At 34.9% G+C, this 25834-nt stretch overlaps 1 pseudogene; it reads right to left on the bottom strand.

Moving 5' to 3' along the window:
- Nucleotides 1–20410, bottom strand: part of LOC113101111 (low-density lipoprotein receptor-related protein 1B-like) — a 70398-nt pseudogene extending 49988 nt beyond the window's left edge.
- Nucleotides 20411–25834: the final 5424 nt, after the last annotated feature.

Genomic DNA, 25834 nt, shown 5'->3' on the forward strand with positions numbered 1-25834 from the left:
ATATGTAGCCAATTAGCTTACTGCCTTGCATTCACATGGCTGGCTAGCATTCACTAGAGATTCCTGCAGGGCGCTTTTCAGAGTTTCTCTGAAACCCTCCACCTTCCCCAGCTCCACCTGTACAGATCTGCTACGGGTTATGCTATTAGTGCAGCAGCAGTATGTCTTAAATACTCATGGCACCGTATCGTCATATGCATTGGCAGTAGCAAGTTCCTGTACTTACATCAGCAATGATCTACAACTACAGCGATAACCAACAGTAGCAGCAATTCAGCAATCATAGCAGATCTATTCCGCCAAGACCAAATACATTGACATTGTCATATCCATCACCATGCTAAAATCTTCAGAGAGTTGTCATGATTACAATATATTTTAATAACAACAGCATCATCATCTTCATCATCATCATTATTATTATTATTATTATTATTATTATTATTAAATTAATGATATAATAGTGTTCATGTTTCTTTACATTATATATACACATATTATTTCTCATATTTAACAAAAATGCTAATTCATTTTCAACAAACTTTAATATTTCATTCATTTTTAGTTTCATGTTTCTATAGGCTTACGTATAATGTGCATAATTAATAAAATATTTTAGTAGAAATATTATTCAAATAATGTAAAACAATTATTTAGAATTTTAATCCAAAATAATAATAATAATAATAAATGTCTTTCTCTTTATTTTTTCCTTCCCTTTCTAGAAAGTACTTATTTGAACAATGCCTGAAACTTGGTATTACAAGCACTTCCTGTTTCTGTTTGCTTTTTAAGAATCGCTTTATGCGTTTGCTAAGTCTAAGTCAATTTAGATAAGCATATGCAAAATGACTAAACGTAAATGTACAATATATTTAGTAATATTAACATTAATAATTTCCTTTTAAAATCAGTACAGTACATCTTCCTGTTTTCTCTGGATAATTACTCCAGCACCCAAAAGCTCTTTCACAGCTAATTTTTATCAGACTCTCTCAGGTTCAAAATGCACAACCACACACCAAAAAGACCTGAAAACCAATCATCCATTCAAATGGACAGTTTTATGAATTGCTCAAGACACTCAAGCAGCTACTCCATCTGCAAAACCCATTCCAATCTTTAGAGACGTCAATAAAAGCCTGTCCTTATTTACACAGACAAGAAGTGAACCTCATCTGCTTCCCCTGGGAAAACCGCCGTACCCTTACCGGACATAATTCCTGTGATCATAATATCCACAAGCATTATGAACGACTGGATTAGAAGCCTTTTCAAACATCGCCGGGGCCGCAGTCACTTAACCGTCCACGGGATCAGCAGGTCAGTGATGATGTGGCCCCGCTGGGTGGCATTCAGCTCGCTAATGCACACGTTAAGGGCTGTGAATGGACTGAGAGTCATTGCGTAAGACCCATAACAGCACTCTCGAGTGTTCTTGGGAACACACGGATCCATTATCCCCCGTACTTTTATTACACCTAATTAAAATTTAAGGACAATAGGGTCGTTTTGTCTTTTCGAGGCCTTTGGCGGTGGACGAAATCGGTTGATCAAACACCAGACGACCCGCTTCATATTCATCGTGTGTCGCTGGATAGCATACGATCCTACGACGTCGGAATCGGATAACGAATTGCTACCCTAATTGCATAATTTAAAACCTCTAAAAGGGTCTTAATGGCACTGGAACTAGAGTTTATGTCCATCTATTAGCTCCAGAGTCAGCCTATCGGACACAGACTTGGGACGCACCTGCAAGTGGGTTGCATAAATAGCCCAATGGCGCACTTGGACATCCCACATTGGTTCAGGTGCACTCAGGGCTCTTAAGCGAACATACTTTTGCTGCATTGTGTATTTTGGGAGCCAATTATTGTCTCGAGAAGCACTCTGTGAAACTTGTGTGCTAGTTCTAGTCATCTGTAAATACACAGGTTGTGAACTCCAGTTAAAGAGGACGAGTGTGGTGGAAAAGCAGAGGTGAAATTGGTTTGTGAGAGGAGGAGTGTCCTTCACACGCCCCGGTAACTCTGAACCCCCTCTGTGCAACAATATAACAGCAACATGCAGAGAATCGTGTGTGCGACCCCCGACTACAAAAAAAAATCCGGTCCGGTAATATTGCATTGTGGGGGTTTAGCATTCTTTGAAGGGATATTCTGGGTTCAAAATAAGTACTTTAATATTAATGTATTCATATTCACAGATTCATATTTGAGATCAAAATATTCATATGCTGTGTATTTACATGATACTTCAAGTAGATTTTTTTTAGCAATCTTGTTAAGTAGTATTTTTAGTTTCAAAAAGACAGACAGATAGATAGATAAATGTTACTTATTTTTTTATATATTTTAATAGAAATAATATAGAAATAATTTATTAATGCAAATATTTAAAAGCACATACACACAAAATTAATATAAGTAAATAGTATAATGCATAATATAGTTTAATAATAATAATAATAATAATAATAATAATAATTTACACAATAGCACTATATAATAATATATAATAACATTAGTAGTAGTAGTAGTATTGCTAGCCATGGTGTATATAATTATAGTGCATATATTTATTTATTTATGTATGTATGTTTTTATTTATTTATTTATTTGGTTAGTTTTTAGGTTAAAATTAAGGTTTGCATAATTTGTGATTTATATTTCAGTAAATGTAATATGAAAACAGTTCAACAACAACAATAAAAACATTATATAATAATAATAATAATTATATGTTATATACACAAATAGTACTATATAATAATAGAATTATAGAAATTAGAATATTAAATAAGTACTATATACATGTCACGCGCCTGGACTGTCTATGTGTGTTTTTGCTTCCCCTGTGACCTACGGTGCATTCCAAATGGAATATATCCCCCTCTGAAGGGCACTTTGGAGTGTTAACAATCATGTCCGCCATATTGAAGGGTCGTTCCAAATCAAAGTGCTCAAAACTGGCCACTTCAAAAAGCTCTTAATTAATTAATGTCTCTTGTCATTAGGCCATCGTCCTCCTGTGTATTTAAGCGCTAGTCTGTTTAGTCTTTGTTTGTTGGGTCTACATATTGTGAATGTGTGTAATTTTCCCTTCCTGGTGTGGCTTTACCCCTGTTTGGATTTAATAAAGGACTGTGTTTGCTATTCCGCATCTCAATCGTATCTTCTGTGACAGAAGACCTGACATAAGTCCAGTAAATTCTGCGTGTTTCGCCCTCTTTTTTTGCGTGTGTGTGTGTTTATTCTGAGTTTTTTGTTTCCATTGTGTGCTTCCCCATGGATCCCCTCGGCCACCTGTTATACCTCCTTCTCCTGCTGGAACAGGGGGAAAGATCCCTCAAGGACCATACAAGACTGTTCCTGGTCCTTGCTAATACCACCTGCATCTAGTGTACCATCAGAGAGGGCATTCAGTGTGTATGGGCGGATTTTGGAAGAAAGACGCACAAGTCTGGAACTGCAGTAAGTCAGCAATATACTTTTCCTTTATAGTAATATGGAGTGAGAAAAGCAAGGCCCAGTGATCAAATTCAATTGTTTGTTAAAGGAATAAAGGAATTCACCCCCAAATTAAAATTTGATGTTTATCGGCTTACCCCCAAGTAGAAAATAAACCAAGATTTTAACTCAAACCGTTGCAGTCTATCAGTCTTATAATGTAAGTGGATGGGAATCAAAAAAAAAAAAAAAAAAAGAAACCCAAATTGAAGCCTGAGGCTCATGACAATACGTTAATGTGTAAAGACACAAACCAATCAGTCTGTGCAAGAAACTGAACAGTATCTATATCTGGTTGTTGTTGTTTTTTTAACTCTGATTCACGCAATGTCCGAACTGTTAGAACTCTCCTGAGCACGTCCTCCTATGTGCATTCTCAGCAGCAGGCACGTGCCTCACGCCTCTTCTTCTTCTTGCTTTATGGCAGATCGCAGTCTTATAAATGCATTACCGCCATTATCTACAATCTCAATTAGGAGTGTCAATGGTCCACTTGAGCTCCGCCTCAGTCCTCCATCTCTTCTGCAGCGTTATGTGACAATAACATTATCATGTTATCATGAATTTACAGGTCACTATACATATATATGTAAATGTTAAAATAATATGTTTCATTAGAATAGCCTGAAGGCATGAACAATATTAGCGTTAACATGGTTTTAGAGTTAAAAAACGTAAAAAAGCTTAAAAACACTGTAAAAATGATTATTTAAAAAGCTTTAAAGCAGACATTATACAGAATAATTATTTTAAATGCTTTTATAAAATTAAAAGCTTCAGATTTCGCATTTAAATCTGTCCCCATTCACTTCAGTTGAAGGAGCCTCGCCAGACACAATTAGAGAAGAGTCCAGTCAGCAATTACAAGCAAGGTCAATAGAACCTACTTTGATGCGCTTACAATGGCAGGATTTGAATTCAGAATTGTGCCGTCAATGTACGGTTTTAAATTTTCTGAATGCTACTAGCATAGACTCTGCCCGGAGTATGAAATGAACCACTTGCTGCAAAATTTGAAATGGGACGAGCTGACAAGATCATTTGTTCCCATTTAATTTAGCTGGGATGCAAATGATGTGTGAGATAAACAGCCTGAGGCAATGTCAATACTATCACCATCAGCTAGCAGAAAAACCAGAGCTGAGCGCAAACCCAGATGATAAACAAGCAGCAGCGAATGTGTCTTGTAAACACATGGCTGACGTGGATATCAGAGACGTTATAGTTGGGAAGGTTCCTTCAGCACCACGGACAGCGTCTGATTCTGCTGACAAAAGCAGAAATACAGCTGTCTGTTTTTGAGGGACGCTCAGAATAAAATAATTAATAAATAAGTAAACAGGAGGCTTTCAGCAGCAACTCTGGTTCTGAAGCATAACGCACACATAACTCTGACACATAACTCCAGTTTAGTTTGCTGCCAGCAGTCGGCTTGGAAAAACTCTCGGTCGTTCGTCTTCATTAACGCTTACAGTGAGCAACACAAATATGCAAACATTCATGCCAAACTTTGTGTTCAGTTAATCATCCTAACTAGACACTGGATAAGAACTGGGAAATATTGGCCAGGAATAACAGTGCTCCAGTGATGTTTATCCATGCACCAAAAGTATTCCATATTATTATAAATGCAATAGTTTAAAGGGGTCATATGACATTGCCAAAATTAAATTATTTGGTGTATTTGGTGTAATGCTTTGTGTTTATGCAGTTTAAAGTAAAAAAAAAAAAACACATTGTTTTCCACATACTGTACATTACTGTTTCTCCTCTATTTCCTGCCTTCTGAAACGCGAGGATTTTTTACAAAGCCCATGGTCTGAAGAGCAAGGTTTGCGCTGATTGGCCAGCTATCCAGAGGGAAATTGTTTGCGCCCTAACCCCTGAGCAGAGGGAAATTGTTGAAGTTTACTTCACTTTGGAACATTCGTCCATGGATTTGTGTTGCGCTGCTGCTTGCAGCATCTTCAAACACAAACGAGTGTGACCTCATATACTTCTGTAAATAAATATAATTTAAATTCACATCAAAGTTTAATAAATTCAGAGAATCAAATTTACGCCTTATTTCTTTGCATGAAAATGTTGGCCACGTTATGCAAATCTTCCCACACTGTGATGTAGACATGTCAGGGCTTATTATAATGAGCCATTTAGGAGGGCGTGGACAAGCCTTAAAGGTATATTTCATCCAATAATGAATTTTTTTAATTACATTTATATCAAAATTTATGTCAACCTATAGACTTTCAAACATCAAAATGTCATGAATTAATATGTATTTGTGTACAAAATGACATATAAACATATTTTCCTATTCTATTTTGCCTGGAAACGCTTCCTACATGCTTGCGTGTCGCGTGAAAAATAGGCGTCGGTTCTATTTCTAGCATGCACGCGTTTTCCGAATTTGCTCGAGCCGCGCCTGAGACGCGCGTCTCACACAGGCAGTCTTCAAGCTCTGACCTGTTAACATGGGAGCCGAATTAAAAACGGACAGGCCACGCAGCTGAGATGCTTACTCCACGCATCCAGTGTGTCACCGGCCTAACAGCTAAAACATAATTTCACAAAACCAAATTAAACCCTGCGGCTTGTGATGATACACTGTGTAAAGACACAAAACAATCATTCTGTGCAAGAAACTGAACAGTATTTATATATATATATATATATATATATATATATATATATATATATATATTTTATTTTTTTTTTACCTCTGATTCACACAATGTCGAACTGTTAGAACTCTCCTGAGGGCATCCTCCTGTGTGCGTTCTCAAGCAGCAGGCGCGTGAGGCGTCTTCTTCTTCTTGCTTTATGGTGGATCACAGAATTTTAAGTGCATTACTGCCACCTATCTCTCAAGTGGACCATTGAAACTGTAGATCTAGTGTCAATAGTCCACATCAAAATGTTGATGTTTTCATGACACAGTTTGTTTACATAAATACAGTAAACAGTTAACAAATGTAAAAAAAAATAAAGCTATACCAGACTACACAAGTACAACGGAATGCAAATTAACAGTGTGGAGACAACCAATGGGAGTGCAGAGTGAAGCTGATACATTTGAATATTTCAGTCGAGTAGGAACACTGTCAGTCTGATGAAGTTTAAATGTTGCTATAGCGACTATTCCTTTTGAAACAGACAAACAGACAGAGGGACAGACATGCAAACAGACGGCGTATAAATATCTGTCAACAGCAGACAGCAAACTTGATTAAACTGCACATAGATATTAATACAGTCATTATTATTCAAGGAGAAAAAGCACATATGGTAATCTGAGCCTCAATATGCAAACTCAAAACTCAAACTCACTTCCTAAACCTAGAGAATCTGCTGCCTTCCACATCAAATGAAAAAGGAAGCAACCGGAGCAATGAGACAGTTTCTTCAGGAGAAAAAAAATGAGCCACATGCTATTACTGAAAATATTGTATCCTTACATAAAACAAAGAAGAGAATATTTAAAAACTGTAAAATTGTATCCAAACAATAAATGAATGAATAAACAAAAACAATTTTATAAATTACTTATTTAAAAAAGTATATATATATATATATATATATATATATAATGAATCACACATTTTAGATACATCAAATTTTAAATCTTAAATTGCATGATGTGCATTATGAGTAGAAATGTTTGAATCATGAACAAAGCAGAATCAGAAAACAACTGTAGGACTGTTTCTTGCATTTTGGTTGGATTATTTATTAAACATTATTCTATATATGGAATTAATGTGTTATGAATGTTATACGTATTTTAATTACAATGTACAACAACTATTTTACATCTAATTATTTAATGTTACGCATAATATATTACTACTCTATTACAAATTGTATTTAAATATTCATCATATATTGAATATTTATACATATCCAAGTCTTATATATTTAAAATATAAGATTTAATATGATTAAATAGTTTTACAACATAATCATCTACAGTACATCTATCCATCCATCTATCCATCCATCTATCTATCCATCTAGCTATCTACAAAGTATCTATCCATCCATCCATCTATCTATCTATCTGTTATTTAAAAAGCAAAATCAGGCCCAGACCTCATTATTCCAGCAAGAATGAGAAAGCATTTGATCTTGGAGTCATACTAATGTGATTTAAACAAAAATAAGCCGACATGTTCACTTAACGGTGAAAGGTTTTGCTAAAAGCAGCTTGGAGGTGACAAATTAATTAGGGTCACTCTAATATACTTACAGGTTATGCCTTCATAATGTAGCAATTATTCGAAAGACGTTTTACAACACCATTAAGAAAGACGTCTATCAATAAACTGACCATATAAATGCACACCGACCCGCCGTTTATACATTTACATTCGGCAATAAAACAGAAGCATTAGCCTTAATTCAAACCAAACAAACATAATTAAAAATACTTCAAGCTCTTAATCCAATTATCACTCGGGCATTGTGGGAAAAACCGTCCAGGAGCCGTTTGTCCCAGCAATAACTCAGTCAATACTCATCTGATTATAATGTTCCATCTCAGACACGCACAGCATTTTTATCACCGATGATGAATCGCTAAAATAAGCACATTATGGTTCTCGACAGCTCCCAGGTCCGACCTCTGAGAGCTTGGACAAACGCGGAGGAAAGCGCCGCGCCGCCATCCTGTCACTTCACAAGGACATTAGCGCGAACCGCGAAGCTCTCGCGCATCGATCCCGCGCTCCTGCCAGAGTAAACAGTCGATCGATGGCGTGTTATGAATGTGCTATTTATCAGATTAAGCCTAAGGGGAGTTTTAAGATGATAATATCTATCACTTTTGTCTCGAAACCCCTTCGAGATGGATTACGGCTCTTAACTTACAGCTGAACAATATGACAGTACAAGCAGATTGAAGCGAATCCTACTTTAGGTTCAAGGAACAATCTTAGCTTCTCATCTGTTGGTTTAAGCTGGAAACGCAAAGATCTGAGACTAGAAATGAGAACAAGTTTCCCACATTTGTAGCTTGGAGCTGGACACTTCACCCCAGGGCCTTTTCCTGCATGTGTTTCTGTGGATTTTGGGGTTTGTTGTGTTCAAGTCAGATAAAGAACAGTATTTTTTTGTTGTTGAATTGACTTCTACTATTTTATTAGCATTCCTCTCAGACAGCACAAAGGCACAGACGACTAGATACAACCCGTTGCAAAAGGACTCACTAATTCACCTTTGTTTTGGAAAGTCTATGCAAAAAGGATGTGTTGAAAACAACTCTTAACACAACTTTGTGTCTAGTTAAGGACAGCACATTTTGTGTTACTTTTAACTCAGCCATTGTGTTATTCCTGTTCATTTTCTACACACCATGTGTTATAGTTATACAGTTTGTGTCAATTATGTACACAAAATGACACACAATGTATTAATAGTCAACACACATACAAAAAAAATGTTACACAATTCCACTTCCTTATTGAGAGGGAAAAGTAAAATAAAATAAAATAAAATAAGCTTATGTAACGAAATAAAATAATAAGTGCATGACTTTGAAAACAAATTAGTAAGTTTATGTGACATAAAATGGTAAAAAAAAATAAAAAAAAATCAATAAATAGACACTTATAATAAATAAAGAATTATGATGCTATCGTTTCTTTACATAAGCTACTTAAACACACCGTTTCTGTGAAACTGCCCAAATACTGCTATAATAATGGCTTGTAAAAGCTCGAGTTCAAAGTACAGTGATTTTATATTCTGATATTGCACTGAAGGAGTCCAGAGGGTCAAACATGTCCAGTAAGCTTGTTAGAGGATCAGCAAAGGTAATATAAGAGTATCATGAGTGAGATTTTGGGTTCAGTTTCCCCCGGTCTCATTATGCAATGCAATGCTACGGTTAGTGGCCCTGCTATCGCTAGAGGTGACAAGGCCTGTCTGATACCGCGCTGCAAATGGAGAAACAATACAGTGTGTGTCACAACAATACAGTCATAGGTGAAAATCCAGCACGGAGACGTCATCAGCTGATCGTCTTGTAATTCTGAACGCTGTACCGGTTTTGACACGAATGAAACTGATTCTCAGGTCATCCACCTGTTTCTTTTAGCGCGATAACAGTTCAGGGGAAAGCTACATGCGCTAATGTGCAGAAAACACAGTAATACATCACTGTCATAATTTTGCACGTCAGTGAGTAGAAGCTGAACGGCACAGGGAAGGTAATTATTGAGCGTAATGGTTTTTCAAGGCACCTGATTCAAACCCTAAACAGTCTGTCACCAAACAAGTCAACGAGAATTCATCCTGGACTCAAGTAGAAAACTAAACAAACATGGAGGAATTCAATATAGAAAATATGATTAATAAAAAGATTAATAAAAATAAAAAAACGTGTGTCTGTATATATATATATATATATATATATATATATATATATATATATATATATATATATATATATATATATATATATATATATATATATATATTACAATATCATAATAAGAATTTGTAGGCATTTTTCTTTGCGGTTCAACTCTACAAAGTACTGTTCGGATAGAGTAAAATATAAAATTGTGAATAAAACTGAACAAACAAATAGTATGTATGCACACATGAAAAATAAAATAAAACAACAATAAAATAATTAAATGAAATATGAAATAGCATTAAAGTACACACTAATTAATTATAAAAAAAACAAAATAATTAATAACAATATACATGCACTTACATGCAATTTAACCAATGCACATTTAAATAAGTACTTATGAATGAAACATTAAATTATAATAAGATAAAACTTTAATTAAATAGTATTAAAATCCATGATATTAAATTGTTGTGAATACAAGAATATGTGTGTGTCTTTGTGTGTGTAAAATAGAATGCAATGAAAAACTAATTAAATAAATAAATAAATTAGTATTTAGGTATATGATATATAAAATAAAATAAAACCGTTAATGTAAAAAAGTGCATGAAATATACAATCAAATAAAATACTAAAATAAAACATAAGTTTATGCAACAAAAAAAAATGTGAATAAAATAAAATAAAATAGCAAGTATGTTGCAGTGTCAGATTATTATTATTATTATTATTATTTTTGCATAAGTAGCCCACAAAGAATTACAATGCAATATTATATAAGATTAAATTGCATTGAATAAATAAACGAATAAATAACTGCATGCATGACTCATTAAAAATAAAATAAGTGTGAAAATGCATGACATTAAATGGCTCTAAACATATCAATACAGTATGCAGTACTACATGCATAAATAAAATACTTAGTATTAATGTAATTTAATAAATAAATAAATACATAACAGTGTAGTGCATATGACATGAATACAATACCAAAAAAAATGTAAAATATGACAATTAAATTTTTAACTCTTAATATTGACCTTGCAGTGGTGTTTTAGCATATTTAGAACTTGGTCAAATTAGATTGCAGCTAGTTAGTAAGTAATACCATTTATTTATTATTTTTATTTTATATATTTTTTTTATCACTGTGCAAAACAGAATTCACTCCTAAATTAACTACTGATTCCTGAAAGATTTGCCTTTTTGCTTTTTGAGTTTATGATATTCACCTGTACAAAGTATTGTTTTGTCATTTGGCATGAGCGTACGCTGCAGACGGGGTCGGGGATCTATAATGGAGTCTATTAAGTGTTTATAGGATTTATAGCCCCTTGGTTTATAGTCAATAGAGTTGTGTCTTTATTAGTCAGTCTGAGTTGTTGTTTTGGCCTCTGCTATGTGAAAGACTTACGACAGGAAACCAAAGAAGCACATTCAAAGCGTGGGACTTTCAGACCATTTTAACCTGCTGGATACAAATTGATTCACACCTACTCGCATAAAAACATTTGAAGTTATTGAATGCATGCTGAGCTTTTTCTCTCTAATTTCCATAATGCAAAACTTGCATCGTACAGAATATTGAATGTGTAATTTGTCAATAAATTATCTCTACATGAAGGCTTGAATCTGCTCCATGTGATCTGATACATTGATTTATTGACTACAAATCAGTACAATGTTAATTTTGTGGTGATTCTTAGTTAACCAGCCACCAGCTCATATTCTGAATCTCATATTCTGAGAGACTTCATATGAACATCCTCGAGATAGATTTACGGTAATATTTGAAGTTGAAATAAAACCTCACTGGACAACATCTCTCTGACTGGGAAAATAAATAATAAACCTTCAAGAAAAATTGCGATATTTATGCATTTTATACTAAAATACATTCTTGTTTTGTAGTATTCGTAGTATGTAATTCCGAAGTAATTCGACTTAAAACGATAGTTGACACAAAAATGTTTGTAAATTCTGTCATTAATTACTCACTCCGTTTCGACTTTCGTTAATCTTCGGAAAACAAATTAAGATATTTTTGATGAAATCCGAAGGCTTTCTTAACCTGCATAGACAGCAACGCAACTATCATGTTTAAGGCCCAGTAAAAACATCGTTAAAGTAGTCTATGTTACATCAGTGGTTCAACTGCAATGTTATGAAGCTATGAGAATACTTACATGTTTTTTGGTTTTTTTTAAGCAACTTTATTCAACAATTTACTCTCTCTGCATCACTCTTTGATGCACATTTATGGGTGAATAGTCCCTTTAAAAAAAGTTAAACACTTTCCAAAAATGCTGTTTGAACAATACAAAATCTTAATTTCAGTTCAAAATTTATATTTTGTATGATACAAAATGCAAATAAAAAGACAACCTCCTTTACAAGTCTATACATTTGAATTGGTGTGTAGCATTCACTCAAAAATCAATTGAGAACCAATGATGATTTGGCATCTGTGAGCATTTCTATGCACTATAATACACAACCTATCCAAAAAAATTTATAATAACTACATTTCTCCTTCAGTTTTGATGTCAAAACGTCCACAGATATGTACATGGGAAACAAAAACACTAAAAATGTTGTATTATTGTCAGTAAAAAGGTGAGAGCAATTGCAAAAAAAAAAAAAAAAAAAAAATATCTAGCAGACTTGTTAGCTTCCCTATAAAAACAAATGATCGCTACAAAAAAACAAAAAAACAAAACAGTCCATACAATGTGTGTGCACTATATTTAAAACTTGCAACTCTTAAATCTCATTCTTATTTCTACAGATTTGAACTGGTGTACAGTTTTCTCACAAACCAACTGAAAACCAATGGCCATATTCACATGCACAATAAAACATTATTAAATTAACGAATTACAATAAAAAAAAATCCAAATTCATATGCATGCTATTTTTTGAGCCTTAGTCCAATGAAATCTCACAACCAATTCGTACATATTTTACCAGGTGGCTAACTTATACAAATCCATAAAACCTCACTCGTACAATTTTGTACAATTTGTCTGGAGTCCAGTTTAGGGGCTGTGTTAGAGGTAGGTCATTTGGTCCAATTCATACAAATTGGGAAACTCGGAAGTACGTACGATTTTGCTAAAATCAATAAAAAAAATGATGATAAAAGCAGTCTGTACACGGTCTCAATCTTGGCTACAAATCTGAACTTCTTTCAGTTTTGATATGAAAACAGATACTGTGCACAAGATATGCAAACACTTAAAAAGTTATGTGTGCAACAGTAAAAAAAAAAAAAAGAAAAAAGAGAGTTGAATAATTTTGCGCAAATTGCTAATAACCTTCACCCTTTCAGAAAATATATTGTTGCGTTAAGCATAATTGTTGCAAGAATCTGCACTTATGCTCGATCAATGGTATCAAACCTGGTGAACACACACACATAATCATACGCACACAACATAAGTTTCAATTGTTTCCTTAATATGTCTTCTGCATTCTGAATATTGTGCAAAAGATACAGAATACAAAAGAGCAGCGCGAACATTGTTCAAACATTCCCGATTTATATTACTCATATCATATTCATATCATATCATATTTACTGAATTTCTCCTGAACTAATTCTTTGATGTTAATGATGGCATTCGAACAAAACAAAACCAAGTGCGCAACAAAACAGTGAGTGTCTGCGCGGATTAACGGCTGCTTTTGATTGTGTTTGTGCACATTTCTGTCTGTGCAGAAGTAGTGACAGTACTGATCTGAATTTAAAAGACCCCCTGTTGTTCCTTTCCAAGTTAAAAGCGTCACATCACAGTGCTTTCGCCTTTGAGAAACATCCAGCCTATAGCTGCTTCATACGGGTACAGACCACGCTGTCTCTCCTCTAAACATCTGCTTTCATTTCATCACTCGATATTTATGGCATACTTGACAACCAAAGTTATCAGACCAGTGGAAGTAAGGAATGTTATCAAGAGTAAGCGAATGTGTTGGAGTTGTTCATGAGTGTGGGAGTCAAGTGTAAATGCAGGTATGGAAGTAGGACTGTGTGTCCTTTGCTTTTTGCAGCTCTTGTAGTCTCTGCCCTGCTTTGCTTTCTACACATTTTATCCTACAGAAGCGTTACGTCCAAAGGGCAAACTAAGGCAGAAATGCTTTCATGGGAATGCAACAACAACAAATGCACTCCAATAAACACTGGTCTGCATCCCTGTCATCATCAACAACAAGCTCAGATTGCCACACTGAAAACAACAAATTCAAGTACAATACGTCAGGTGCTACAGCGCAAGACTTTGCGACTCCAAAGTCACCTGGCACCCAATGGAGGGCTCAGACCTTCAGAGTAATAATGGATTTGTCAGATAAAAGACAATTGCATCCCATAAGAGTACAGAAAACAATTTGAAATATTGAATCCGTTTTAGTATTTAAAAAATGTTCTAACTGTAACGGGAATTAAATTAGCATTTTAATAATAACAATTGGACGACAAAATAATGCTAATAATGTAATAGTGTGGGGAAAAAAAACACTTAATTGTCATCGTGACAGGTTTTGCCGCATATATCAAGATACAAAAAAATTACTATTACATTTTTATACAAATTTACTATACAATTTTGAATTTATAAATTATCATTATAAATTGTAAATATTTAATTAGTTTTAGCATTTGTGTTTTTGTCCTTCCTGTAATGAGAATTAGATTTACATTTAAATAATAAAATAAGATAATGTGTGTGTGTGTGTGTGTGTGTGCTCTTGTTTTTGTGACATATCAGGACACAACTCTGTATAATGATATGGGTATGACACAGGTATTACAAGGAGAGGGTGACTTATGAGGACATAACCCATGTCCCCATTTTTCAAAAAACTTACAGAATTAGTTTTTTTGAGAAAGTAAAAATGCACAAAGTTTCCCGTGAGGGTTAGGGTTAGGTGTAGGGTTGGTGAAGGGACATAGAAAATACAGTTTTTACAGTATAAAAACCATTACGCCTATGAGAAGAACCCAATTTTAACAAAAACAAACGTGTGTGTGTGTGTGTGTGTGTATATATATATATATATATATATATATATATATATATATATACACACACACACACACACACACACACACACACACACACACACATACCATATGCATGATGGCTTTTTTTGGCTTGTGAACTATTGTTATACTGAATGACATTTTAGTGGCTGTCTTCTGTAAATCATGCTAAAAAACATGACATAATATTTGGTAGAATTTTGTTGGACAGCCAACGGCCTATTTTTGTTTGCCCCTCTTTAAAGAAATAGCACTTCTGAAAATAGACTCTGGATTTCAGGATTTAGAGTAATTAGCCATGGCTTTCTCGGACAGCTGTATGACGTGCCATTGAATTTCTAAATACAGGCAGCTTTAAAGAATCCAGAAATACGACGGACGTAAATTAGGCACCAGAAATACAGCCATAAATATCAATTAGCCAGTCGCCGTGAAAACTTAGAAGTACATAAGCCTCTGATGCATGGAGACGCCCATGAGCGGCGAGCTCAAACTCCTCCTTACTGAAGTCAGTCTCCATAAATCTCAAGGATCAAAGACACTCTCTGTGATAGAGGCAGAAATGTTTAATGGCTTAGAAACACAACTGTAACCATCTCCAAGACTACAATCGTCCATTAGCGTCGAAACCGAAGGGTTTCATACGCCAGTCGCGTGCCAAGTAATGACTTCCTTCACAAACAGAAACATCTGGGTGATTGCAGTATTGAATTGGCACTTTTCACAAGAAAGTTTTCTGTCAACAAATAGTCTGTGAAAGGAGGTGCTTAGGCTTAACTTGAGAGCTCAAGCTAAAAAAAAAATTTAGTATTAGTTATTAATATTGAGATGTATTCATTTTACATGGAGATTTGCATTACTTTTCAACCCTGTTACCAAAGTTTCAAACATGTTTGTGATCTAGCAATATTCTAACATTACACATTAAATAAATATCATATTTAGATGTTGTTGTTTTTTTATTAGCTCATGGATTTATTCCACTGCATAATAAAAATAAATAAGTTGAAATTAAATTTGTCAACCCTATAACCAAATTTCAATGTCTAAATACAGTTTTAAACATCTCTGTGATTTTGCAAAAAAAAATTTGCATGACACATACAAATAATTATAAAATGTTGATGTCTTCAAATTCTTTATTCATTTATTCCATTGCATTATATATACTGTACATATATACTGTATACTGTACATATATATATATAATTTTTTTTTTTTTTTTTTTCAACACTGTTACCTGTTTTTTTACAGATTTTCCAACACTGTAACTAAAGTTTCAGACAAATGCAGTGTAAAATACAGTTTAAATGAATTTGTGATTCTCCAATTTTCTAGCATTAAACATTAAATAGATATAACATTTAGATTAGTAAAAATTAGTTAATGGATTCCCAATGTAAATTAATTCATATTAAGTTAAACAAATCAAGAGTAACAAGAGTAACAGGAGTAACAGGATCATACATTTGCCTTAATCTGTCACTGTCACAGCTTGTTTGGGAACAAAGTTTGGAAAGTTGTATTAATTATTGATTTAGTTCACTCTCTCTCTCTCTCTCTCTCTCTCTCTCTCTCTCTCTCACTTAACTATTTGTCATACTAAGTACATTTCATGCCATATAAGTCTGTAATGATAAACTGAAACTGGAGGTCAAGGACTTCATCATCGCCTGGTGAGCCTGGCGTTCGTTCATCCATCCTAAACATAAGCGATACTGAGAAATTGTGCATGACCATTTGAAGAATTGGAAACGTATTTCTATGTCACACTATAAAGATCTATCGCTTCGCACCTGAATTTAGATCTCGTTCTGCGAGAAAAAACGATAACGAGCTAGACAGAAAGAGAGGAGACGGAATAAACATGAGGCATAGCTTGGTGCATGACCACGGGCTGAAGAGGATCCTTGAAGAGTTGGCAGCTGAATTGACTGACAGTACTGTAAGAGACCCTCAGGCTGCACAACTCACAGTTCAGCTACTCAAGATGACCATGAACAAAACACACACAGTAAAGCTGGACCATACATTGAATGGTTGCAATATATGTCCAGTGATCCTGCCTATACCTTATTTTTTTATTATAGTTTTTGTTGTTGTTTTTAAGGGTGGCTCTACTCCAGTAGCAAAAACTGGTTTAGATGTAATTTTTCAGTTTTCTGTGAATCAATACTAATTTTGATTCATTAGACTTTTGGAGTTTTGATTAGATTTATCATGCAATTTACAAAAAAATATTTAATTATTAAATATAATTTAGTGAAAACTGAACAAATGCCTTTACTATTTTTACATTATTTTATATTATGTTATATATTGATATCATTTTACTTATTGAATAAAAAAAATTGAGATCAAACACACACACACACACACACACACACACACACACACTATGTGTGTGTTAAAGTAAAGCTTCTTATTAAATATCGTTAAATTGGTCTATATAAATAAATATATACTTATCTATATACTTATTTATTTTATATATTTTAACCAATAATCAATAAATGATTAATATTATTATTTTGTGAAAACAGTACAAACAGCCTAATTATATACAGTAAATACTACACACAGTATGTATGTATATATATATATATATATATATATATATATATATATATATATATATATATATATAATTTGAGATTAACAGTTTTTATTAATATATTTTATAAATAGAAAAATACATACATTTTTGATTTTGACCTATGTGTGATCTTTGATTTACATATCTATATATGTATGCATATCTATCTATCTATCTATCTATCTATCTATCTATCTATCTATCTATACGCACAAAAAGGTAAATATAGCAGTTCCTTATACTATGATTTTGATGCATATAGATACATTTATTGTAAAATTTCTCATTGACGAATGGATTATTAATTAGCATTATTTGGTGAATATAGTACAGACACCTTTGGAGCTCAATTTGATCCAGCAGATGTTTTATTAGCAAAAGAATTACGTTTTTAATTCAAACAGTCTTTTGTTACCACGCTCAGTGCTGTCTAGCACTGCAGCTGCTTTTAAGTCATGATTCATCTATTTTGCAAAACATTAAAAGCAACGTCCTAATGATAAATATTCAGTCCTGGCCCTGAGGCACATGTGCTAACAATGTGTTCTCAAAAACAATTCCTGCGACTTCACATTAAACTGTGGTCATTTTAAAATGTGTTAAATGAAGCCCAACCCCGAAACCTTAATGAACATGACTAAAAAATAAAGATCATTTCACTTCAGTAATGGAAAATAAAACCAAGACCGAACTGCGGTAAATAGTTTCACGCTGCCAAAACAGAAACCAAGCGCGAGAAAAGAGAAAAGAGAATTTCTCAAGCCAATATGTCTCTCACAGCTGAGTCATGAGTCAAGTCTTGAACGAATATGAAAAAATATAATGCAGCATTGACATTCAACAAAGTCCTGTCCCAGGAAAACAGCATTCATATCCCACCAAGTTGTCCAGATCACCATCCACCAATAAAAACGATTCCAAAATCCTCATTCTCATCCACAAACATAAATTTAGACCTTCTTTTTTCTTTTTTTACAAGAAAGTGTTTCCAGAACCAAGCAGACAGAAGTCGAAGCCAAAATTATCACCTGGACCACAACGCCACCTGATTCCATTTATAATAAAACTAGTTCCTCTAACAATGAAACGGTTTGGCTTGAAGATACGCTCTTACAAAACAAGCACGTTGACCCAAAGGTCAAACACACATTACGCATCGAAAACGGAACGCAAACTTCTTTCGGTTTTTTGCATTCAAGTGGAAAATTCTCCTCTGGTGTCAACAACACGACTGATTTCCATCCGACACAATGATATATCGCCCGACAGGACATATCTAGCCGACGTTACACTGAAACAAACACATTTACCACCCTAAGCATTCAGTCTATAGGCCATTAGTGTTTTCGGTTGGCAGTAATGGAGCCCTAAGGGAGCTGCACTTGTTGCGGTGCTTGATTTGTTTAGGGTAACCACATTTTGTCAGCGGTTTATTGAATGCCTGCTCGATAAACTAAGTAACACACCATCCCACGTGAAATGTTCATTTCGGCATGGCCTGTAAATCTATTTCCATTGACAAACCAAGCCTAGCGGTCTGTTTTATGTACCCAATCCGAATCCTTTATTCAGATAGGATTCAATTGGAGCTCACGAATTAGGAAAACGTATCCGAAATGAGGCCATTTGGCACTTTTTGCAAGATGTTTGATGGATATCGATTGTAAAGCTGAGCTATTAAAGGTCTGTCCAGCTAAACACGAGAGTACATAAAGTGTCTAGGCAAAGTCATTTTGGCAGTTTTAGGTATCCGTGATGCCATTAAGCGATGAATCATTCGGTTGCATTAACCTAATAAACGTTCATGGTTGTGCTGTAAATGCAACCCTGCCTCTTATACAGTGTTAAACTAAGTCGCATCTGATGGATCAGTGTAACACATACTCACACTGCATTATTCCTAATAACACACAAAGATGATACTGCATTTAAAAGCCATCAGGGAGTCAGCAGCAGATGCTTTTATGAAAAACGGCACTCATAGCCCAGTTAAACCATCTACTGTTACAAATAAACGGGACTGAATAATGGATATACAGCCTCTTGAGTTCCACGAAGAACTTCCTCACCTTTAGTTTATTGAAACGTCTAGTAAGTTGCCCTGATCCGACACACCCAGATCAGTTCTTGAAGCCTTTATTAATGAGCCGATGAAGCGGATCAAGTGTTTTAAATGAGGCGGGCATCCAGAATGTGCATTTCTGGAGATCTCCAGAAACCTGAAACCAAGAAATCAATCGTATAGTGCAGCCGGGCGAGCACTTTTCTTCATCTCCAAAGAGTCGTGCATATATGGTCCTCAAGAGCCTGAGCGAAAAGGTTCTTGATTAAAAGAGGGGCGTAGAAACCATCGAAAATCTCCAGTTTTAAGAGTCTGAGTTTGAGAGGTGCAGCAACATAACTTCAACAAATGGTTAGAAGCGCTTTTCTTCAACCACAACTTTAACACAACAAATAAAGAAGTCACTGAACTGGTGATTGATTTAGTCAGCCAGGTGCTCTCTCTTACACAAAATAAGTGGGAAAAAAGATAAATAAAGAGAGATACAATAAGAGAGAGAAGAGAGATAGATAGATAGATAGATAGATAGATAGATAGATAGATAGATAGATAGATAGATAGATAGATAGATAGATAGATAGATAATACTTGCCAACATCCACAAAAGTTTTAATATTAAACATTAATACAATGTTTATTAACACTTTAAGAGGAACATACGCCGATACGTGTAAATGAATCATACACATCATTAATAAGCGGAGTTTGCTATGTCTCACCTTGCTCAGCCCCGGCCACCGTCAGCGTTTTAACCAGCAGAATTAATCCCGACATGCTCAGAAGTGCCAGGAGAAAGTCGGACATCGTGGCTGGATGTAGTCCCGGGCAGACCCGTTGTCCGCCAGCGCCGATGATGATGATGATGATGATGATGATCCCAAAAGTTAAGTGTGAGCGAAGCCGGTCTCACGCCCCGCAGCGCTCCGCTCAGCAGCGCAGCGCAGCTCCTCCCGCAGGTGTGTGTGTGTTGTGTGTGTGAGAGAGAGAGAGAGAGGGGGGGGGGGGGGGGGGGGGGGGGGGGGGGAGGGGGGAGAGAGAGAGAGAGAAGAGAGAGAGAGAAGAAAGAGAGAGAGCACGGACGGAGCGGACTGCGTGCGCCTCAGTTTGAGGATAATGAGGTAGGATGGGAGGGAGAGAGAGAAGGGTGATAGGACGACGGGAGGAGAGAGAGAGAGAGAGAGAGAGAGAGAGATAGAAGAGATATGCATGTGGTTGAACAACACACTCACGAGAGATAAAGACAGACAGATAGACAGATAGATAAAATAAGAGAGAGAGAGAGAGAGATAGATAGATAGATAGATAGATAGATAGATAGATAGATAGATAGATAGATAGATAGATAGATAGATAGATAGATAGACAGACAGTCAGACAAGAGATAGATAGAACGATAAGATAGAACGATAGACAGACAGATAGATAAAATAAAAGATAGATAGATAGATATAGACAGACAGACAGACAGAAATATAAAATAAGAGATAGATAGACAGATAGATAGATAGAACGATAGATAGAAAGATAGACAGAACAGATAGATAAAATAAGAGATAGATAGACAGACAGACAGACAGACAGACAGACAGACAGATAGATAGATAGATAGATAGATAGATAGATAGATAGATAGATAGAAAGACAGATAGATAAATAAGAGACAGACAGACAGACAGACAGATAGATAGATAGATGATAGATAGATAGATAGATAGATAGATAGATAGATAGATAGATAGATAGATAGATAGATAGATAGATAGATAGATAGAATGAACGACAGATACTAAACACAAAGTCAGAGAACTAATATGAATGAATGGATCAGGTGAATGTGAACTGGTGTGTGTGTGTGTGTGTGTTATTATCATTATTTTAAATTCCCCGCAGTGTAAATCTCCAGCTGACTAGAGGTAACAGCTATAGCTCCGTGTACATGAAACCGTAACAAATCCAAACCATGCAGAAGACCCTCTTCCAGCTGTCATAAAGCAGCCCACCTCCGTCTGTCGCTCTCTGGGAGCGTCTCTGGGGCCCGTGGGTTTGGGTGCAAAGATTTCAAAACTCAAAGCGCAGAAAACAATTCTTAGGCTAACTATAAAATAAAGCACTACATCATAAAGTCCAGCGCCAAGATAACAATGACTTTTGTTGCTTCATTTCCATGCGAGGATCAGAAGGGACTACAGAGAAACCAAATCTAATGCGATTCGATGGAATCTAATTCGATCAATTTGATTCAGGAACATGTTTCTGGCGGCGAGTTAATCTGCCGACGGATTTTTTGACGCCTTTATCTGGTTTTCATGAGATGGAAACACAAAGTACAGGCACTAAAGCCTTTCGATTGTTTTTTCTTGCTTAGACAAAAGAAACGGAGGCCAAGTCTGCTGCCTTTAAAAGTGGATGAATTCCTTAGCTCCACTCAAACGCCAGCAGACATGCAATGATGCAATAACCTCGCCATTAATGCGGTTTAGCCGTGTTTGTCCTCAAATCTAAGCAGGTGTCTCCTTGCGCCAGGGAACATGTGACATCCAGATCTCCGGCGTCTTGTTCTTGCGCGAAATTCAATCTGCAATTCATGAGGTTTCAGGATAAACGCACTGAACTTTGGTTTTCCGTTTTCTAAATGTTTGGCAGTGTTTGGAGATTTTAGGAAACCAGAGGTCGTGACTGCGCAAAACTCTTTGCCGTGATGGATTTTTGAAGGCAGCCCGGTGACAATTCCAAACTTTCCCATGATGCTTCGGGGCTTTTCCGCCCCATCATTTTCCAAGAGTCAGGGAGTCTCTGGATGACATTTTTGGTGCATTAAGACAATGTGTGAAGCTGCTAAACATAGGCAAACAGGTAAAAGAACTACTTTTACACTTACAGATGTATCTGTGTTTGTGATGTGGGAGATATGCATATGAACACAGAAATATTAGCCTTATATATATTTCAACAGCAACACAAGCTTATGACAGCATATAGTAAAAGTGTAAAAGTGGGCTGTATATGATATAGTGTACAGATGATGTGTGCAATATTTTGACGGTAAAAAATGGTTGATTCCAAATCAACGTTACATTAAAATTGACCTCATTTACTTTAATACACACTCTTTGACTTATTTTGAAATGCCATAACACATCACTTGAAAAAAAAAAATGGTTCTTAATCTTTTATTCAAATTATTGGTTCTGGCTCTCAAAGGACTTTTACATTTTGATGACATCATCAAGCACTCGGGTTTAGTGATATCTTTCACAAGCTAAACAATTCTAAATGTTTGTTTGTTTATATATTAATTTGTTTTCCCCCCTCTTTTTTTCTGTGTTTTCCATCATTTTATCTTCTAATATATGGGCATGAGAGAATATACTTAGAGGAAAAAAAATAAAAAAATAAAACCAATACAAGGAAACTATTAAGAAATAATTATAAAATCATAATAGTGATAAATATATTAATATATTATATTAATCATTCTATTATATCTTATATATTTTATTATATTATTTCATATTATTATTTGAAAAGAAAATCTAATAAAAAATGTAATTTAATCAAAATTCTAATTAGAACTAATACCAATTATTATTATTATTATTATTATTATTATTATTATTCTTAAAAAGATTTTTTTTTTAATAATAACATTAGCTAAATAATAATAATAACTGATATTACATATATATAACTTTATTAGATTATTTAATATTTTTATTAGTTGAAAAAAATCGTAAAGTAAAAACTAAAGAAATTAATAGATTCTAATGAGAACTACTACTACCAATAATAACAATAACTAATGTTATTAACGGTAAAAAATATTAGCTAAAACGAACAACACCAATAATCATATATTATATTTTTTTTATCTAATATATTATCTGAAAAAATCTAAATAAATTAATAAATGTGTATATTATTATTATTATTAACAAATTATATAATAACAAAATATAAATAATAAAATAATAACAAAAAAAATAGCAACAACTTTATTATTATACTATAAAAACAAATTAAAAAATATAAAATAAACAGCATTATCATTATTATTTATTTTTGACTATTTACATTTTTAGAAAGATATACTCCAGTCCTCCAAACTATTTTCTCTGCAGGCGTGTCCTTAAGTGCCATGGCAGCTGTCAAAGCCATATATTTTTGAGTGTACAAAGTCATTTCCTCACACATTCAGTGTGTAGCAATAACGCGGGCCTCGATTTTGAAGCACAGACTCCCGCACAAGGAAGCCATACGGATGCACATAAGCAACCACATCCTTCACAATCTTCACGTCTCAACATAAGAGAGAAGTACAGAGTGTCTTTATTACCAGTTATCATAAATAAAACCCATACACAAGCCCAGGAGTGAGTGATAGACAGCGTGAGCATATAAAACACATCCATCCAGCTGCAAGAGTCTTTTACTGCCATCTACAGAACGTCAATCAAACTGCCCGAGAGGTTATTAATATAAAGCTCGAAAATAGAAAGCAAAAACACATTTTTATGAGGTGCAGCACTCTTTCTTTTCAGCGTTTTGGGTCAACCAGTCGAAACAGTTTATTCTGGCTGGCTTGGGCCCGTTAAAAACCTGAGGACACTTAAGGATATGTCACTCAGCTGTGTTGGAGTGCTCTCTCATGGCTCTCTCGCACTTTTTCTTCAGCTCAACCAGACACAGACCCCTGGTTTCTCAACTTCCTAATTGGCCACAGCTCTAGAATGGCCTGTGACTCCACAAGCCGCTGAATTTCAATCAAGCTGCACAAAAGAGGCCTGTGTTTCTGCGCGAGGAGCGAGTCCGGCCCGTCTCTCCATTCAGCCCCGTGTTTGTCCGTCTGACTCACACTGATGGACAGGAACTGAGGTCAGAGAGTCATCCTCCACCTCTGGCGTGAGGTAAAATCTGGCCGTGATGCGGTTAAAAACTAAAACAGGCCAGAGGTTTGTAAGTGAACAGCGAATGATCCTGTCCCACTTATCTGTACTGAATTACAGATGACGAAACTCCATTTCTGGCGTTAACCAATAATCTGTGCTATTTATACACTTATATTTTGTTGTTTGTTTTTATTATTATTTAAAATTGTTTAGCCAACGGTCCGTGGCCCTGACGTCTGAGTCTGAGACTATCCAGCACTTAAGCATGTTCTGAATAACATATTACACCATTTCTGCAGTGTCTGTGTGTAATAATTATAGTAACATAGCATGAAAACTCACTTATTATCTGATTGTACTGTATGATCAGACTGCCAAAGATTGGATCATGTTTGCAATATCATACTATTTTTATTCTTTCTGTTTGGATTATTCTATCATAACATATGCATTCTGAACATAGTATTTTTGGTTTCTATTTTTTGCACTCGCTCTCTCTTTATTTATGTTTTGGTGTGTGTGTGTGTTTGTTGCCATGTTGCAATTGTTCAGATTTCACTGTTTTGCACTTGATTGTTGCCTGCAGACACAAATTACCAATCCTGTGCAGCACATGGACCAAAAACAGACTCATGAAACCATTTACACTCCATTTACCAACTGAAAAAAACAGAAGAGTTTGCCGGGAGGAGGTCCAGACACTTCCAGGCATCTGTAGCTGCACAGAAAAAGCAAAGGCCACTGCTTGTGCGGTTCGCATTAGAAAGGAACGCACACCGCACTGCAAAACAAAAACTGGCACCGAAACATAACTGGATCAGTTGCCAAGGAAACATATGCACAGTAATTGTCACCTTGTTAAAACGAACAGAAGTGTCAGGGGTTCGTTCTGATCTTTTTATTTTTTTTTTTCTGCTATTTTTATAATTTGATGTTAATTTAATGAGTTTGTCCTCTCAGCATATGCAACAAGCACAAGAAAGACCTATAAAAAAAGTGTGTAAAGATTAAACTGACTGAAAATTATGAACTTATTAACAATATTAAAGCAATGAATTATTTATTTATATATTATATAATTATAATTATATATATGCTATGTATGTTACACAATTAACAACATACACATAATATAATAATAATAATAAAACCGCTAATACAATAAAACTAAAAATAAACAACAAGAAAATACATGCTTTATAAACATTTATAAAACTGTTTCTGTTTTTCAAATAAACCATTCATTATTCTGTTTCTATTATATTATATTCTGTACCGACACACTTCCAATCCACGGCACAACACTGCCACCTAGTGTTCATACGCCTCAGAGCTCCTAGAGGACGATTTTAATAGCAATGTTTCAGCAA

The sequence above is a fragment of the Carassius auratus genome, unplaced genomic scaffold (assembly GCF_003368295.1).
Source record: "Carassius auratus strain Wakin unplaced genomic scaffold, ASM336829v1 scaf_tig00217532, whole genome shotgun sequence".
NCBI lineage: Eukaryota > Metazoa > Chordata > Actinopteri > Cypriniformes > Cyprinidae > Carassius > Carassius auratus.